Here is a 20589-nt window from a genome sequence, read left to right on the forward strand (position 1 = left end):
CAACTCTGACCAACAACTCAAAAGAGAGCTTCTTATGTCGGGTGTTGGAGTTTTTGTTCAGTAGTCTATGGCTCTTTGGAGAAACATGGTCAGTTCAGATTGGGGAAACTTACACTCTTGATTCCTCTTCCACCTTAACCTATTTAGGTGAAAGACTGTTTGATTGTTGGTCTTTATTAAGAAGCCTTTGGCTCTTGTATCCAGTCTATCAACAGAGGATGGCTGGCATTTTAATTTCCACCTGTTATTCAATTGTTTTTCTTCAAATGTTGCAAAACTCAGCAAGAAAGATGAATGCTTAGGGTTTTTTCTTCTTCCTTCCTTCCTTCCTTCCTTCCTTCCTTCCTTCCTTCCCTCCCTCCCTCCCTCCCTCCCTTCCTTCCTTCCTTCCTCCCTTCTTCTCTCTCTCTCTCTCTCTCTCTCTCTCTCTCTCTCTCTCTCTTTCTTTCTTTTTTGTGGGAGGGGGGTGTTCAAGACCCCAGAGTCCTGGTTTCAGCAATATCATAACAAAATCTCTTTGCTTTTGCTCCCCATTCTCAATACCTGGGAGAGCTTTACAAAACGCAAGTTGGATGAATTGTGTCACTTCTGGGTTAAAATCCTCTCCTGGTGTCCCACTGAGAATGGAACCAGACTAAACTCTCAAAGATCCTGGATCTGGGCTCTAGCTAGAGAGCTAGGCCTTCGATTTCTCTTCCCTTGGTATTCAGCTCTCCTGACGTTTCAGAGGCCACTCTTGATGGGGTCCTGGGAATTTGTGGACAGTTTTGCACTGTCTGGAAAATTCCATGTCTTTGCTTCCCTTTGCTCACAGACAGCCTTCTCATACCTTCCAAATTGGTCTCTACCCTCTCTTTCCCATGATCCTTTGGTTATCTTGATAAGGTTCACCCTCAGCCTTGCAATTACTTACAAACAAACTCTGGATTCCCATCACTTACTGGCAAGCAGCACTAGTTTATTTTTTAATCTAGCCGTGGAAGAGCAGTGATAGAAGTGAGTTACAAGCAGCTTGGAGATTTTCCATTACACTGCTCGAAATCTGCCTCCTTAATAAAAATAATTCCCTATCTAGCAGGGTGTTACTGACCACTGATCATGCCATTTGTCTCACAGAGAGCTGACATATTGATAATCAAATGTTCCAAATGGGAGCAGATGGCTGCAGAGGGCCATTTCATCCCAGTTTTTTTTCTGCCTAGCATCCACTAGCAAGAGGATCTGGCCAACCCGGATCTTTATACCCTCAGTGCCTGGCATAGAGCAGTCACTCAAATAGCATCTGCAAAGGATAGGGGCTGGATGTGGCAAGGTTAGTGGAACAAAGCCTGTAGCCCGCACCTAGAGGGGTGAGACTCTGGACCACTGCTAAAGAAGTTTGCTCCCCTCTGATTATCAGTAACCACTGTTTAAGGAGCCCCTACTCTGTGGTGACTCCAGAGCCCTGAGGAGGCTTGGGGTCTCCTTGAGGGGCCTGCTTCTGGCCCCTCCTTTGCATTTGCTTGCTTCCCGAGAAAGTCCCGTTTTCCTTCCATCCCGGGACTCAGTAGCGTCTTCCCTTGAGCCTCCCTCTCTCTGGCATTTCGTGCTGCCTCTGAATTCCGTAACTGGAAGTGTTGAAGGACAGAGTTTGGAGGGCAAATGAGATAACAAATGGAGCAGCACGGTCTGCATCATGTTGCTAGCGCATTCGCGAGCTTTTCTTTTTCTTGGGCGTCTTGACTCTATCACCATAAAGAGGAAAACAAACCACATACACAGATCAAACCCTCAGCCCGGCCGGAGTCGCTGTGGCCAAACGGTGGGGTGGGGGTGGGGGGTGGGATGGGGTGGGGGTGGGATCTCAAATGAGAAGGTTATAGCAGTAGCTAATGGAGCAGGAACAAGAAACACTTGTCCCGGACTAGCAGTACCATGTTCTCCTATCCCCCTCCGCTGGGTGTACGATTTGAATGTTAAACATAGGAAATGGTGAACAAGTCAAGTCACATTTAGGCTCTCCTGCCCTCGGCTTGTCCTGTGACAGGCATGAGCCTTCAAAAGTTCTTGGATTGTGGGGGTTTGCCACAGCCTACTCAGCAGGCTTTGTCTCCTTTGGTACCTTGCCTTGAACCATGCAATAAAGTTCCCTTTTTACAACACACAATACATTTTCCCTTTCCCTATTCTTCTGGGGCTTTTATGACTCACAATTGACAAAGGCCTCACTAATGGAAATGCAAATTTCCTACCTGTCAAAGGCTGAGAAGGCTTTTTGCAAACACTGGCAGGGCAGGAAGTGCATTAGCATGCACGTATCTGGGAGAGAGAGCTGTTTCCCATAAATTTGTGGGATAAAAATGTTTATTTGACGCTGGAACGGAAATAAAATGGTAGCGATTAGATCTGCCATGTAGACAGCCCCACTCCTTGGGAAAGCTAAACTGGTGACTTTGGTTTCTACACAAGCTTTGTTCAGACTCAAAACACTTATGTTGCTTTCTATAAAGGCTCTGACTTGAGGACCAGATGGGCAGAAAGCTTAGCCGCCCTCAACTCCCTCATCGTCTGCTTTTCTTTTGTCAACACAAAAATATAGCTCTCATCTCCAAGGGCATAAGAGATAGCTTAATCTAAGCCACGTATGAGTGGCCCAGGAACCGTATTTCAGTTGCCCCTAAAGACACAGTCAAACATGGAAGCAGTTATATGGACTTTCACAGTCACAGGAAAAGTCATAAATCAAGGCACTTTCCAACAACATCGGTAGAGACTTGTGGGAGAGTGTTAGGGGAATCTAGGCTTCAGATGTTGTCTGGTTACATTCCTATCTTTTGGGTTGGTGGGAGAGTCCTCACAGTAGCCTTAGAGGCCTTTGAGGATGAACTCCTTTATCATGGTGGACTTGGGGCTCTGCCTCCTGTTTCCTTGGTAACACTAAAAAAGGAAACATTAACATTTACCCTGCAGGCCCCTTGGCCAAAAGAATGGAACATCTCTGGCCCTTGGTAGAGACAAGACATTTTGATCTGCTCCAAAAATTAGAGCATTATATACTATTGTCTCCTTCCTCAAGAGTTAATCCTACTGGGTCTGTCAGTCACCTGACCAGGAGACCATCCCCCAGGAAAAGAGACTCATCTAAGGACATGCTAGGGATATGGGAGGAATAATTATCCCCATAATGCGATAATGCACGTGTCCTCCAACAACTGTCCACCCCCACCCCAGTTGCTAGCACATCCTCATGGTGTAGCACTGAGGCTTGCCTACTTTCCTGAACAGCTCACTTTTACTTTTTCTTTTTTCTATCTTTTTCTTTTGGACACTGGCCAAAGCCTAGGTATGCTTCTCTTGGTACTAATGGGTTTCAGTATGAAGCCGGGGACAAATGACTGAGGTGCCTGTTTAACTGTTCCGCTGGAACCTCCAGCTCGCTCCTGCCCTCTCAGCGAAAGCCCAGTTCTGCATTCTTGGCCATGGTGGGAGGTTCCTCCCTGAAGTTGCCACAGCCTAATCTCTGCCTAAAGCATTATAATTGGGCGTAAACCCAGTTTGTGGCAGACACGTCATCACCCCTCAACTACAAGGTACATAAATGCCCCACTTTCGTTCAGCCATGTGATTTTTTTTCTGCCCCTTCTCCCACCCCCATCTCTGGGGGCTAGAGGAGTCACCCGGGGAATAGCTTTGTTCAGAATAAACCTGGTCTTTTACATTTTTATTTTGGCTTGATCTGGCTTACTGTGTCGGTGGAGAAATCTATTATCGGGGTATAGAAAACCTATTATTAACATATCAAAGTTGTCCTGGCCACCAGGTGCTCCCTACAATCCCTCATCCCTACCTGTTATAGGGCCCTCCTGGTTGGCGTACCCTGCCCCCTACCCTAAACTTCTCCTGCCCCGGGGCTGGGCTGCCCTTCCCCCAGCTGCTCTGCCCTATATAATCAACCATTTTGGTTACCTGGACTCTCTTCATCTACTCTTTGGGTGTTCTGGCTGCTGCACTTGGTCCCTCCACCCCCTGGTCCCCATCTCCTCACATGGCTCAGGGTCATGTCCACTCTGGACTCTCTCAGATGTCCCTGTCTTTGACTATGCTCTCCCACATATCTATAACAAACTTTCTCCTCTACCATACCCAGGACCATTCCTTTCCTTTGCTTACTTTCTAGCGCTCGCTTTCTTTCTTTCTTTCTTTCTTTCTTTCTTTCTTTCTTTCTTTCTTTCTTTCTTTCTTTCTTTCTTTCTTTCTTTCTTTCTTTCTTCTCTCTTTTCTCTCCTTCCTTCTCTCCTTCCTTCCTTCCCTCCTTCTTCTTCTTCTTCTTCTTCTTCTTCTTCTTCTTCTTCTTCTTCTTCTTCTTCTTCTTCTTCTGTCTCTGTCTCTCTCTCTGTCTCTCTCTCTCTCTCTCTGTCTCTCTCTCTCTGTCTCTCTCTCTCTCTGTCTCTGTCTCTCTCTCCCTCCCATTCTTGGACTTCTCCTTTGTTTTGTGAAGCCCCACCCCCCCCCCCACCATGTGACTATTTGCTGAACTCTATTACTGAATCTGCCTGTTCTTTTGGACTCTAACACAAAAAGTCACAGCTTTATTTCTTCTTCTTTTCCATCTCCCTCCTGCTAGCAACCGGGAGAATTTATGCTGACCTTCTCTGTTGTTTTGCCCCTGAACTCAAATAGAATTGTCTTTGAGTTTCCTTTTTGAGTCAGTTTCTAAATTAATGAGACTATGAACCCTCAAGAAAGAAATCTTAAAATTCCCCGATAACAATGTTACCAAATTCAGGGACACAGCCTGTGCCCCAGTAAGCCAGGTTTAGCCACCTATCCTTGTGTCAATTAAAAGAGCCAAATTAACAGTGAGCACCAGAGAAGGGGGATCTATCCTTTGACTGGGAGGAGTGGCAAGGAGACCTTGCAAGCCCACAAGTCCATCTACAGTGTCCTAACTGGAGACTACAACTTAATTATAAGGCCAGGGCTATGCATAGCTAACAGCCCTGGCCTGCCCATCATTGTCTCGAGGTAAAGTAGTCTCACAAGTTGTGAATCTTTTTCTAGGAGAAAAGTGTCCTCTCTGGCTGGCCCAGGCTTTATTAGGTTTCTCTCCTTTCAGCATGAAATTGCAGAGGAATTGCCATCTGCCTGTGTTGTTGTTCATCCATCTGGTCCTGCCTGTCCATCTGTCCTCTTGTCCCTCTTTGTCTGGACCCGGTTCTGCCCTTTTGTATCTGTAGCTGGGTTCAGCTGTAATTGTACTCTCAGATCTGTGACCTTGTTGGTGGGTTTGTCCTGTTGCTTTACCAACACAGAGACTCTGACATATATCTATCCGTTTCCCAGTGTTGTGAGATATTTGATGACACTGTGTAAAGATATGTCACTGTGATTGGTTTAATAAAGAGCTGAACAGCCAATAGCTAGGCAGGAGGTATAGCCAGGACTTCTGGACAGAGAGAGCCCTGGGAAGAAGAAAGGTGAGGTCACCAGCTGGAACCAAGACATGTAGGAGGAGAGATAAAAGCCACAAGTCACATAGCAACATGTAGATCAATGGAAATAGTTTAATTTAAGTGATGAGAGTTAGTGGGACAAGCCTAAGCTAAAGGCTGAGCATTCATAATTAATATGAAGTCTCTGTGTAGTTATTTGGGAGCTGGCGGGTGGGACAGAGAAAGATCCAAGCATTTGCTTCTCAGGCTCCTTTGAACCTCCCTAAAACTCCCTTACTGCTTAACTCTTTGTAGTCATTCTGTAACACACACACACACACACACACACACACACACACACACACGCACACACACACACACACACACACAGAGACAGACAGACAGACAGACTTCAATAAACTTCAATAGCTAGATATAGATAGATAGACAGACAGATAGATACATAGATAGAAACTTCAATACATAGATACTTATACACATAGGTGGATACAGATATATTTATTATGTGATATGTAATGGATGATTTGAGAGTTAATATTAGTAATTAAGATCACAATTAAAGAAACTGTGTGAAACAGGACTGTCAAGGAAAAGGGAAGTATCTAGAAAAATCTCTGCCACTGAAACTGCCATAAGTTGCGAATTTACTGTTCTTTAGGTCTCAAACTCCAAATGGCAGTGCATATGTTAAAAAATGACAGTCTTGGCACATCACAAGCTGGACTAGAGAAAGATTTCTAGTGGTTGGATAAAACCCTGCTGTCAGCCTTCCGCAGGAACCTGGTTTCTGCCTGCCAGAAAGGGCCACTTCCCTTGACTGTATCAGTCAGTGGTCACATATCAAAGCCTGTGCTGGCCTCCAGGCTCCTTCAGTCCCTAGTCACAAGTACCTGTTACACATTTCAGAGTCCACACTAGCCTCCTGGCCCGTCTCACCTCCCCGACTCCTCCTGCACTATGCTAGTTCAGAGGCTGTTCCAGGCCACAGCTCACTCTTTATAACGGCCAGGTTTCCTCCCTGCCCCCACTGTTCTCTCTCTTACTGTTCTTCCTACTCCCTTCTCTCCCCATCATTCGCTCTTGAGAGACAGCTCTGGCCATAGCCAGTCTGCTTCTCTTTCTGTTTGCTCTAGACTCTTCCAGATGTCTCTGGATGTTCTCTCTCTCTCTTATCTATAACAAAAACCTTCCCTCCTACTCATGGAGTGGCCAAGTTGGTGGTTCCTTTATTGCCCCCTCGCTTAGGCTGTTGTTCAATAAATCCTGGCAACGTGGAAGCGCACGAACACGTTTGTCAGTGTTACTGACACTGTGCACTCAGGACAACAGCCAGTGAAGTGTGGTCTTTGCCTGGGATTTCAGTGATGAGCAGGCCTTGGGGTTGAGTCTGGAGAAGCAGGGCGGCTGCCTGCATTGGTTTGCTATGGTAGCCCTAGCTTTGCAGGGTAGATGGCTCAAGATGTCTGTGGCACAGCAGGAGAGATAGCCCAGGGCTCCTGCCAACAGGCTAAGGGGTTCTCTTCCTCAGGAACCTCCACTTAAAGCCAGATCCTTGCCTGTTCCACAGAAAAGACGTTCAGGGCCAGCCATAATGAAGCAGAAGTTAGTGAGTTTATTAAGTATTTAGACAAAACAACATACAAAAAAAGTACAGTATACAATTCCAAGACATGGGAATACACTTCTCAGGAGACAGTTGCAATGGTTATATGTGAGATCCTGTGACTTTATAATTAGAATCCCCAAAGAATACAATCCACATGATTTAAAGATTAAGCAAAGCTTGAAAAGGAAATAGAAATATATGGGCTGGTTTATTCATTTTTTTCTTAAGGAATTCTCTTTTGTCAATAAAATCATAGGATGGTTTTTATGAGGTATGTTGTTTAGATTTAGGGTTGAGAAAGGGGTGCTAATGTCGAACTTAAGGTTATGAACATTCTGTTCTGAAGCAAGCACGGGTCATGGTTTTTTTTGTTGTTGTTGTTGTTGTTGTTTTTGTTTTTTGAGGCAGGGTTTCTCTGTGTAACAGTTCTAGTATTGTACTGGTTTCTTGACACCCCAGAGATCACCAAGGAGCCGGTTCCCAATGCAAGCACATAAGGGTCCTTTTATTGTCGGGTTCAACCTGGGCCATTGCCAGGCAGATGAAGGGAAATATGGAGGCAGCTGCAGGCCCAGGGGTAGAGAGTTTTTATAGGGAAAAACTGCAAGCCAGGAATTACATGCTTTGGCAACTTCAGATTGGGTAGAAGGGATGTGGGGCAAGGTGATTTTTTTTGTAACTATTGGTCTAGACTTTGGGCATGAAACCACATTTGAAACCATTGGGTTAGACTTTTTGGCAGGGAACCACAACTTGCTGAGCAGGATTATCTGGGTTGCTCAGTAGGATTATCTAGATATCTTCAAGGGCCATAAACTACAGACAGAATGTCCGCAGGAGCATACTGCTCTATATCTGTTCCAGTTGTCATGGCACATTCCTGAGGTCCTTCCTGGAACTGAGTACAGCAGGTGGTCTAAGATGGTGGCCCTACCCTAACATGGAGTCTGTATTGCCTTCACACTAGCTGTCCTAGAACTTGCTTTATAGACCAGGCTGGCCTCGAACTCACAAAGATCCACCTGCCTCTGCCTCCCAAGTGCTGGGATTAAAGATGTATGCCACCACTGTCTGGCTTCATGTGTTGTTTTTGACAACCTCATTTGTGATGTCTTCAGGAAAAAAACACTGTCTCTGTATGAAATTCTGTCTGAATCAGTTGTGTTGAAGTTTCTTGACTCTCAGGCATCAGGAAAGGCAAACTTGATCCCATGGTGAGAGACTTTTTCATTTCTTTTCTTCCCTTAATTTTTCCTATCTTTTTATCCTGCCTCAACACAATAGGAATTGTCTCAGTTCTGGGTGTCAGTGCCACTGTGGGAGATGTGGTTCCATGCCCTCGCTCAGGAAAAGTTGGGATCTTGACTTACAAGACAGAAACCAATTTTGGGACAAGGTAGTATGAAGCAAAGTTGGAGTTTTATTACGATGAAGCTTTTAATATAGATTTAACTGTGGGTGTTAAGAGGCAACAGATGAGCCGGGCGGTGGTGGCGCATGCCTTTAATCCCAGCACTTGGGAGGCAGAGGCAGGCAGATCTTTGTGAGTTTGAGGCCAGCCTGGTCTACAGAGCGAGATCCAGGAAAGGCGCAAAGCTACACAGAGAAACCCTGTCTCGAAAAATCAAAAAAAAAAAAAAAAAAAAAAAAAAGAAGAGGCAACGGATGTGCTCAAGAAAAAGATCATAGTGTACATGCAAGACAAAGGTCTAAACTTCTAGAGAGAGTGTGCAACATTGATGAGATTTTATTTCTTTATTTTTTAAAGATTTATTTTATTTATTATGTATACAGTGTTCTGTTAGCATGTATACTTGCAGGCCAGAAGAGGGCACCAGATCTCATCATAAATGGTTGTGAGCCTCCATGTGGTTGCTGGGAATTGAACTCAGGACCTCTCGAAGAGCTCTTAACCTCTGAGCCATCTCTCCAGCCCCTTGATGAGATTTTAGATAGCTTGTTGAATGAGAAAACTTTAATGGGGGTAGATAATTCATACAGGAAAAAGGTGGGAGGTTCTAGAAATGGTTGAGATTTTTTTTTCCAGAATAGAGTTTACTCCCCATTCCTGCTTTCATATGAAGTGTTTGGATGTATCATGAATGCAGACAATTTCGCAAGGGCAGTGATAAGAGAGTTCCATGATAAGGAAGTAGAAGTTAGTTAATGGTCATATCAGCCCTGTTGGTTGGTCCTGGCCAGTTCTGTGTGTGTGGTCTTGCTGTATTTGTATCACAATGTAGTCTGCCCCCTCTTCTATATGCTGAGCTAGCCTACCTTATTTCAAGTAAAAAGTAAAAAATAGAGATATGATCTATGCTCATGCCCTCTGAGGGCTGTGAGGTGGGGTCTGCTCAGACTCTCCTTGGCTTAAGATGGCTGTCTCTTGCCTCCCTATGATCCATCACACCACCCACCTTCTCTGCTTTTTTTCTGTTCTGGTCTCCCTCCCCCTTTTTTGGTAAGGATATGGGTTGTTGTGGTCAGAGTGAGAATGGTCCTGTAGACCCATAATGTTTGAATGCTTGGTCCCCAGTTAGTGGAACTGTTTGAGAAGGATTAGGAAATGTGGCCTTGTTGGAGGAAGTGTGTCATTAAGGGCAGTCTTTAAAGTCTCAAAAGCCACATGTCAGGCTCAGTCTCTCTCTCCCACCCTCGTGCCCCCTCCCCCACACTCCTGATGCCTGTGGATCAGGATGTAAAGCTCTCAGCTACTGCTTCAGTACCATGCCTGGCTGCTTCCTGCCATGATGATCATGGGCTAACCCTCTGAAACTGTAAGCAATTCTCTCAATTAAATGCTTTCTTTTATAAGAATTGCCTTGGGGGCTGGAGAGATGGCTCAGAGGTTAAGAGCACTGGCAGCTCTTCTAGAGGTCCTGAGTTCAATTCCCCAAAACCACATGGTGGTTCATAACCATCCGTAATGAGATCTGGTGCCCTCTTCTGGCCTGCAGGGATACATGCAGGCAGAACACTGTATATATAATAAATAAGTAAATCTTTAAAAAAAAAAAAAAGAATTGCCTTGGTCATAGTTTCTCTTCACAGCAATAGAACAGTGACTAAGACACCAATCTTATCAAATTAATGCTCACCCTAATGATCTGATTTTCACTATCTTCAAATACAGACCCCATTCGAGGTATAGGAGGTGAGTTTCACATAAGATCATGGGATGGGATGTAAGCCAATAACTCTACACATCTAGAATGTGCTAAGGGCTTTGATCGGCTGAGCTCTCCTCCATCAAGGAGAGTAGGTAAAGGAGAGAGAAAGGCGGCTGTCCCCTGCCCTTGGGTCCCTGTTCCCTGTCACTGCAGCCTGCCTCTGCAGCGACTGAAGCTTTCCAAGGGTCTAATTAATGGGCTTTACCTCGGAGGCTCAACAGAAGTCCTAATGTTCAACACAACATTCTAATTACTTTTTAAGTGCACCCTAATCATGACGGCACCGTGGCAGAGAGCCTGATGAACGGAGGGAGCTCTTCTTGCAGAGGACAGCTTTCCATGAATGCTCTGCTCTCAGGGAACAAGGGAGGTCCAAGTACAGGCCTTCCAAGGGAAGTAAGAGCAGGTCGTTGTCACACCCTCAGTGGTTGCAAGGACCTTCTGGGTTTCTTCTCTCTGGCTAAAGGGTGTGAGAGATGGGGGACACTGCTCAATGGAATATCATAAGCAGATGGCTTGGCCGAGGTGTGCTCTCAATCAGCAACCTGGGCAGGCCAGCGTGATGGACTCAAGCCCCTGTCAAGTGTCCTCTGAGGCAGAACAATCTGTCTGAAATTCTGACCCGACTGAAAAAAGTTAACAACCTCCTTTACTCAAGCATGGCTCACATATAAGAAAGGAGGACATCGACACCCTGTGCCTCATCCGCCAGGCACAGCCTCTCTCTCTCTTTTGCTTCTTCTTTCTTGTCTATCTTACCTCTCTTCTTCCCCTTGTTTCTTCCCTGTCTCTCTGTCTGTCTGCCTGCCTGTGTCTCTCATGTCCCCACTCCGACACGGCCTTTCCCTCTTTCCCTCTCCCCTCTCCCAATAACCCTCTTGCACTCACTCCCTTGCACATGGAGTAAAGATTACTTAGTAGCATACTTTGGCAGGGCACACCGAAAGGTACCCACTTAGCCTTTCTTTTTCTTTCTTTGTTTCTTCCCTCCATCCCGTATCTATCTATCTATCTATCTATCTATCTATCTATCTATCTATCTATCTATCTATCTATCTATCCATCTACCTACCTACCTATCTATCCATCCATCCATCCATCCATCCATCCATCCATTCATCCATCCATCTATTTATTTATTATCATTACAGAAGTCCCAGATCAAAATGTCAGCAGGGCCAAGTTCCCTCTAAAAGCTGCAGGCTGCCCCTTCGCCTCTTCCCAGATTTCAGTGGCTTGCTCACAGTCCTCACCCTTTGGTGTATTGGTTGTGTTTTCCGTTCTATAACAGGAAGCATGATAGAAGCCCCTTAAGAGGGGAGGAGTTATTTTGTCTCACCGTTTCCGAGGGTCTCAGTCCATTGTGGCAGGGAGCTCACTAGACTAAACCAGCGGCAGGTAAACCCTTCAGAGGCCCACCCTAATGACCTGGTTCCCCCAGCCAGGACCTACCTCCTAAAGGCTCTGCAGCCTTCTAAAATAGCACCCCCAAGTGGGGAACAAGTGGGGCGGGGAGCGTTTTAGACTCAGGCTCCAACTCTCGGTTTGAGGCTGGCTCCATCAGTTTGATCCTTCTCCATATGGCATTCATTCTTGCTTTGTCTTCGAGTGACCCACTTTTTATAATGACCCAGGATATTATTTTCAAGTGCCTGAGGCCGGAGGCTGGAAACTGGTAAGCCATAGGCCAAATTGAGATAATGCTTCTATTTTCAGAAGTAAATTCAAATGCTTCAGGTGGACCCACCTCCTCCGGTCCCCTCTCCTCCTCCCTCCCTTACACCTGTAGTTACTATCTGATCGTAGATTTTGAGATTCTAACTTCTCAAGTTTGGTGGGTAAAGATGCTTGGCATTGGAGAACCAGATTGAGAGACTCTAAGAATATAAAGGGTCTACTTTCTGCTCCTACCCAAGATAACCAGGACCTCCCTGAGACTGACCACAGAGTTCCAAGGTCGGAGTACAGCTTCTGGAAGACCTAGTGGGTGGCTGGATCAGGGGCACACATATTGGAACAGAGGAGCTTTGTGTGTTAGGCTTCTCAGAGGGTTTCCACATACCTCAAAGGGCTAGGAATCCTCTCTAAGATTGCTCATCTGCATTCATTTGCATAAACTCCCGTGGTGCTTTCGCATTCCAAGTCAGGCTCTGGACTCTATGAAAGTGACTAAGAAACAGAGAGATTGCTTGTATGTATTTTAGTGTTTTTTTTTAACCTTACAGTATTTATTTTGTAATATAGATTGCACTGTATGCAATATATTTATTTACTGGATAACACAGAATGTTTATATAATGCACATTCATACTTAGGACATAGTAATGTATTATAACATAAACCCGAGCACCACTAAATAAGTTATTTTGTTATACTCTAAAAGAATTTTAAGATTTGTATTTATCAGTGTATATGTGTGTAAGCCATTGTGCATGTCTGGAGGTCAAAGGACAACTTTGTGGAGTCCATTCTCTCTATCTTCCTTCACTGGGGTGCTGGGAATCAAACTCAGATCATCAGAATTGCTTGGCAAGTACTTTACCCACTAAGTCGTCTTGCCGGACCCTCTCCAGGAGATTTTGAATAAATAGAAGTAGGCTCTATTAGGGTTCTCTAGAGGAACAAAACTGATAGAATGACTATGTATTATAAAAGATATTTATAAGATTGCCTTATATGGTAAGTGTTGGGAGGTCCAATGATGGCAGTCTGCATGCTAGGGAGGCCTAGGGCCCCCTAGCTCCTCTGTCTGCGAAGCTGGTGCCTCAGCAGTTCCAGTCTGGCATTAAAGGTGTGGAGGACTCCTGGAGAGTCACCTGTCTTCAGTCCACGTTAGGAGGCTGGGGGAGCTGGAGTCCCTATCTCTCAGCGACTATGCTAGCGAGAGCTGGCAGTACCAGCAGCCAGCGGGCAGCCACGGGGATAATGAATCCATCAGTAAGAAGGAGGACAGGAGGGGAGGCAGGCACTGATTTCACCAGGCCTCTTTATGTCTGAGCCACCCTTTGGAAGGTGTCACCCCTTGAGGGAGGGTGTTCTCCCCTCAGTTAATACTTTCTGGAAACATACAGACACACAGATGTATACACACACACACACACACACACACACACACACACACACACACACAGAAAGAAAGAGAGACATAGACAAAGAGATAAATAGATATAGATAGATAGATAGATAGATAGATAGATAGATAGATAGGTAGATAGATAGAGATGATAGATAGGTAGATAGATAGAGATAGATGATAGATAGATAGATAGAGAGATAGAGAGATAGATAGATAGATAGAGAGATAGATAGAGAGATAGATAGATAGACGTGCTCCTGTAGACAGACTTTCTTTCCCACTGCCAGCCCCAAATAATGACACAGAGACTTGTTAATTATGAAAGCTTGGCCTTTAGCTTAGGCTTGTCTCAACTAGCTCTTATGACTTAAATCAACCCACTTATATTAATCTACGTTCTGTCATGTGGTGTTACCTCTCATCTTGCACCTCCTGTTTTCCTCTCCATCTGGCAAGAGACTCCTCCCTCCTTCTTCCCAGAGTCTTCTCTGTCCCTGGAAGTCCCACCTAACCTCTTTCTAGCTTTTGGCCATTGAGCTTTTCACTACACCAATCACAGCAGTACATTTTCACACAGTGTACCAATAGCCCACAGCATGCTCCCTTAGTAGATTCCAGATCCTGTCAAGTTGACAACCAAGATTTATCATAATATGGACAAAGTGGAATGAGCTCTTCTCAGCACATCATGGTGACACCATTGCCTTTCTCTCCATCTACCTTTACTGGACCAAGCTAGGCATGACCAAGGCCTCTCTTATTTAAGCTAGTTTCATCTGAGGCATTAATGGAGTCTTCACTTTTGGCTTGGGAGAGTCAGACTGCTGCGGAATAATCATTCTGTACACTGTGAAAATGTGTTGCTCTCATTGATAATAAAAAGCTGATTGGCTGATAGCTAAGCAGGGTTTTCTGGGCAGAGAGAATGCTGGGAAGAAGAAGGGCAGAGTCTGAGGGGCCAAGAGGAGAATCAGAGAGAAGCAAGATGAATGTGCCATGTTAAAAGAAGTTACAGCCATGTGACAGAGGGTAGATAAGAAATATGGGTTAATTTAAAATGTAAGAGTTAGCTAATAATAAGCCTGAGCTATTGGCCGAGCATTTGTAATTAATAAGTTTCTGTGTGGTTATTTGGGAACTGGCTTGTTATTGGTTGTTTTTGCTTTTTTCGGGGTGCTGCCACCCAGCTCCCAAATAAATCACATGGAGTCTTATTTTTTCTTATAAATGCCCGGCCTTAGCTTGGCTTGTTTCTTGCCAGCTTTCTTTAACTTAAATGAGCCCATCTACCTTTTGCCTTTGGGTTTTTACCTTTCTCTGTTTCTGTATACCTTTCATTATTTCTTACTCCATGGCTTACTGTGTAGCTGGGTGACTGACCCCTGATGTCCTCCTCTTTGTTTTCTCGTTCCTCTTTCTTTCTCTTTCTTCTCTTTCTATTTCTTCTTTCTGCCTGCCAGCCCTGCCTATCCTTTTTCCTGCCTCACTATTGGCCATTCAGCTCTTTATTAGACCATCAGGTGTTTTAGACAGGCACAGTAACACAGCTTCACAGAGTTAAACAAATGCAACATAGAAGAATGCAACACATCTTTGCATCATTAAACAAATGTTCTACAGCATAAACAAATGTAACAGATCTTAAAACAATATTCTACAACACCAGCTGGCGGGAGAGAAAAGTCCGCCTACATCAGACCAAGCTCAGTTCCAGGCTCTGTGTACACAATGCCTCTCGGGTGTGGTTGGGAGTAAGGATAGAGGAGCTGTCATATCCAGCTCTTGAATTTCCAAGGCTGGGATAGCACTGCAGGGGACCAGCTCAGAGTTAAGGCAGGGAGTGCTGAGTGGCATGCAGTTATTGCTTTAGCCAGCCTTTAGACCAGCCAGGAGATCAAAAGCTCAGCGCTTTGGCAAAAACAAGTGTTCTTCAGAGACAGGAACTTGTGAGTGTGAGTTTGGGAGTGTTTTCCTGTTGCTTGCCTAACCACATCGTGCTGTGGAGAACAGACCCGAACTGATTTGTCGGCTCTCCTTGGGAAATACCTCCAGCCTTTGACGGTTTGGGAGGGGTCAGGGGAGGGGGTGGAATTCTTTTTTTTCCTTCCACTCCCCTTCCAGGTGGTGAAAGCGAGTCTCTGATTGCTGACCAGTCTGCAGTGATTAGCATGCCAAATACAAATGCCCTCCTTGTGCCTATGGGTTTGACTAGGTTCTTGTTCACTGACCTTCCAGAAAGAACTACTGAGACCTGTGTCTGAAGGACACAGACCTGCCTGTAGGATTCAGGACCGTTCTGAATGAACCAAGCAACAGACTCTGTTGGATATCTGGGGAGACATATTCCCAGTACTAGGTAGAAATCTAATCTCTTCCAAAGATGATAGTGAAGCAACTCCCATTCTTATAACCCATTTGAGTAAGTGATACAATCTGTTTCTAGGCAACTCCATCTCTCCAGCACCGTTGATTTCACGTGGGAAAATAAATTCTCACATCTAGTGTTCATGAATGAAGCCTATGGTCCAGACTAGCTTGGATGTGGAATCTCTGTTCCTTGAGGTGACCCTTGATACAGTCTTGCAAATGCTAGACAGCCTCTCTTAGAGAGTAGAGTTCTCCCTCCCCCCATTGCATCCTTACTGAATTATTTTAATGTAAATTATGTACATTTGAACACCACCAGTCTGCTTCCCTTTAGTGACTCCAGCAAACCTCTTTCAGAGAGGCACCAAGTCTACCGAGAAGGAAGAGCGAGACTTGGAGCACTGCGGATGGGACAGGTGACAGATCTATCAGCGTGCACAGGACAGACTGGCATGATAATGTTATCCTCACTGGTGGGAACAATGCTTATTCCAAAGACAGAGAACAGATGTAGCTTTCCCCGAAGAAACCCTCAGAGAAACATCTGGAACTCATGCCTCACATCTTTCCTTTGGGAGATCTTTCTTCAGTTAGACAAGGTGTAGTGGGTAGCTTCTCTAGCTATGACCTTGAAGCACCACCCCTAGTGAGGTAGCAAGTAACTGTTACTCCTGCCTATGACCTTGAAGTACATGCCCCTGGGGCATGGCCGCTCGGGATACTTAAGACCTGGGATGAACGTACACAGCTCTCTCTTCGCTTCCTTGTGGGACTTGGATGCTGGGACGATCTCAGGTGGAGGAACAGCGTGGACTGTGCCTCACTCTTCCAACAAGGCTTGTCATCTGGCTCTGTGGATATGCAAGAGTTGTGTGTTGATTATCTAGTCTGAGAAACTGAATTTGTGTGTCCAGAGTGTGCAGTGTGAGTGGAGGAGGTCCTAACTGGAGGAAGGAAGATATGGACTGGGTTAGTGGGTGGGCTCGTAGACCCATGGTGAGGACTTGAAAGTGCTCCTGGAAAGGTAGGCTGGGGTCTCAGTTCCTTTCACCTTAGCGTGTGACCTTGTCCCCAAGTGCGGTCATTGCAGAGCTAACCAAGTTCAGAGGAGATCATTAAGGTGAGCGTTAATCCACTATGACTAGAGTTTCTACAGAAGACAAAACTCGGACCCAGGCAGGAGAGGACTGGGTGAGAGGTACCAGGAGCAGAAGGCCATGTGAGGAGTGGACTTAGGCTTGCACAAGCCAGCAAAGGTAAGGGGCAAATCACAAGCTGTCAGAGGCAAGGAAGTACCCTTCTACAGGCTTCTAAGGGCACACCTCGATTTTACACTTTAGCGCCAGAACTGTGGCAGAGACAACAGACACACAGTTTGTGGTTCTATGTTAAGGCAGTCCTTGGAAGTGAGCCCCCCCGACCCCCAGGAGCGGGCTTTCAGAAGGAAGCTGAGTCTCTGAACTTGATGTGATGTTAGCATTGTCCAGTGGCCAGGGGTTGATTACCACCATGGCTGAGTTGTAAGCACCAATTTTGCATTTATTTCCTCACTTTGAAACTGTGCATAAGAGACCAAAAAAGAGAAAAGGAGAGCCAGCCCGCAGGGGTCTGCTCCACTTTCCCAATAGAAGAGAATCGGCAAGGAGGGCTGAGGAGTCAGCCTGGAGGATGGTACCCAAGGTCAGATGCACAGCTCCTCTCCATACCCCAGGGGCCCCAGGATGCAGGACCAGAGGGAGGGATGGAAAAGCCTGGAAGAGCAGAAAACTAGATCCCACTGTGGAGTGTCTCAGCCATCTCTGATGAAGGGTTCATAAAGGACCCTGAATTACAACTCTGCCTGTAGGTGGATTTTTCTTTGTCCTGCCAGCCAGCTCCCAAATAAACAATGTGGAGACTTCTTACTTGGCCAATAGCTTAGGCTTGTTCCTGACTCGTTCTTATAACTTAAATTAGCCAATATTTTTTATTCATCTACATTACCACATGGCTTTTACCTCTATCCCATTTTGTGTGCCCAACTCATTCCATGTCTGTCTGGCTTCTCTGCCCTTCTTCTTCCCAGAGTCCTCTCTGCGCCAAAAATCCTGCCTAGCTATTGACCAGTTAGCCTCTTATTAAACCAATCACAGTGACACATATTCCCATTGTCAAAAAGATTATTCCACAGCATCTGTCCCCCGCCGGGCCTCTGAATGAAGGCACTTTGCAGGGAATATGGATCACTGTTACACTTCCTCCATGCTATTACAACAAGGCTATTTACCCTGTTGAGGTGGGGAAGACAATCTCCCCATCTCCATGGAGACTGCAAGGTGAAGCCATTGCTACTCTGCTGTTGCCAATGGTTGACTCAGAAAGCTCACACAGACGAAGGAGAAGGAGAAGAAGAAGAAGAAGAAGCAGAAGAAGAAGAAGAAGAAGAAGAAGAAGAAGAAGAAGAAGAAGAAGAAGAAGAAGAAGAAGAAGAAGAAGAAGAAGTCTCTGCAATTTAGACAGGAGGTAATGGTGACTTTGACTGGATGGATCCAAATCTTAGGATTCAAAATCCAGGAGAAAAATGATGACCGGTGAGACAAAGGTAAGCCTTGAGCAGGAGAAAAACAAACAGACAGACAGACAGACAGAGACCAAACTAACTGGTACTTCTAAAGAGACTGACTATACAGACAACAGGCAGACCCTTTGTGGAAAGGGACACAGATGGACTCCTGCACCACATGCCCAGGAAACCAGCCCATTGTCATTAGCTCCAGCTCCAGGAGCCAGCCTGCTGTGAGGTAGACCAGTACACCGACTCCTCCAACGGCGGGCCCCAAGCATCGAGGACTTGTGGGTAACCCACAGCAGCTTCCTGCTTACAATTGAGTATGGATTCAAGAAAGCCCAATGTGCTCCCCTAACGCCTCACCGTGGATGTCCCACTTTTACCAGCCGGCTTGCAGTTTCCCTACGCCAACAGCCTCCAGCTGGGCCTTCCCTCTGCACAGCCATGCCTGCCTTGGAGTCTTTCCCAGGACAGGCCAATCCTCTCAGTACAGCCAACTCTGCATTTGCTTGTTCTCATCACTGTAGTCTTTCTTTGTTTTCATGTTTCCCTCCTGTGTGTGTGTGTGTGTGTGTGTGTGTGTGTGTGTGTGTGGTGTATGAATATATGGTGCACGTGTGAGTACATGCATGTGTGTATGTATGTACTTGTGCGGACACATGGAGTCCAGAGGAAGAACAATGGATGTTCTGCACTCTTACTCTCCATCTTATTTCCTTAACACAGGATCTGTCACTGAACACGTGTGTAGACTGTCCACCCAGAACTGTCCACCAGGTCTGCCTCCGCCTTCCATAGTATTGGGGTTACCAGTGCGCATAGCCACACCCAGCTTTTGACATAGGGTCTGGGGGGTCCAAACTCGGGTCCTCATGCCTATGCAGCAGGTGTTCACACCCACTGAGCCATCTTCCCAGCTTCCCCCTTTTCCTTTTCGATGCTTCCTGCCCTGTGATGGGTGTGGTCACTGGTGACGTCACATGTGACGTCGCACGCGGTGGGCCTCTCAAGGCTGCCAACTGCACGAGCTGAGTCTTTCCTGTTCCGCCCTCCCTCTGCATCCCCCTGCCCACTCCTCTTCTTGGCCGGCCCCCTCCTTTCTCTCCTTGCCTCTTTTATTCCCCCCTCCCTCATCACTCCATCAAAGGCCGAAAGGACTGGATGGCGCTACGTGGATGCGGTGGAGTGCCAACATCGTTGTATTGAGAGATACTGGGGAGAACGGTAAAAGCATAATTCTGGGTGTGTCCGTGAGGGTGGACCCAGAGTTGACTGGCATGTGGAACAGCCATTTCTACTCTTCTTGAGTGCGTCTATTGCTTCTGTCATGGCCCGAGGACAGTCACATCAGTGCTTCTCCTAGGCATCACTCTGAGCCTGCGTCCTTGGTGACGTCCGTTCTGAGGCTCTCAGCTTCCCGGGGTGAGCAGCTACTGCGTGCTCTGGCTCCAGCATGCAGGTGGCCATTGTTCACTCTCCAGCCTGCAACCCTGAAGGCTAATCTAATAATCTTTTTTGGTTATTATGCACATGTTCTTTGTCCTGTTCCTCTAGAGAGCCCTGACTAGTACAGTTGCTGCCCTCGTGACAGTCCCTCCGGATAACAGAGGTGGGGGCGGGGGGCGTGAGAGCACAGAGCCACAGGCTCTCCTGTGACTGGCGAGCCAACGGCTTGAGGCTTGGTCTGGGTGACCGAATTGGCCTTTGGTCTCTCTGGTGTCTTTGGCGGTGTGGACATTGATTTCAGTTTGCAAGTGTCACTTATGACTAATGTGGCTCTGCTGATGAACACGCTTTGAAGAGGAAAACAAACAGGGCGATTGACTTGTTACTGAAAATTAATTAAAACTGGATTCTAGCGGAGAAAAAGGGAAGCGAGGTGCCAGCATAATTTAGAGGCACGGTGAAGGTAAGCCACAGAGCACTCGATTTTACAGCACCTTCAATCAGCATCATAGAGGAGAATAAACATGTCCTTGTTAGTAATATTTAATCTGGAGCTGACTCGGGCTTCCAGCCTTGGCAAAGTCAGATTCTCCCAAATTCCCACGATTCCTGCAAAAGATCCAACCCCAATCAGACTTCATACTCTGCCAGAGGTTTAAACAGAATCAGGCTTTACACTCTGCCAGGGTTACAGACAGAATCAGGCTTTACGCTCTGCCAGGGGTTCAGCTTTCTGCCCTTTTCCAATGGCTCAGCAGGTACAGAGCTTGCCATGCAATTATGAAGACCAGGGTTCGGATATCCAGAACCCACAAACAAAAGCTGGATGTGAAGTCAGGCATGGTGGCGCACGCCTTTAGTCCTAGCACTTGAGAGGCAGAGGCAGGCACATCTCTGTGAATTTGAGGCCAGCCGGGGCTGCATAGTGAGACCATAGTGAGACC

The sequence above is a fragment of the Peromyscus californicus genome, unplaced genomic scaffold, assembly GCF_007827085.1.
Source record: "Peromyscus californicus insignis strain IS unplaced genomic scaffold, ASM782708v3 Scaffold_23__1_contigs__length_62951481, whole genome shotgun sequence".
NCBI classification, from domain to species: Eukaryota; Metazoa; Chordata; class Mammalia; order Rodentia; family Cricetidae; genus Peromyscus; species Peromyscus californicus.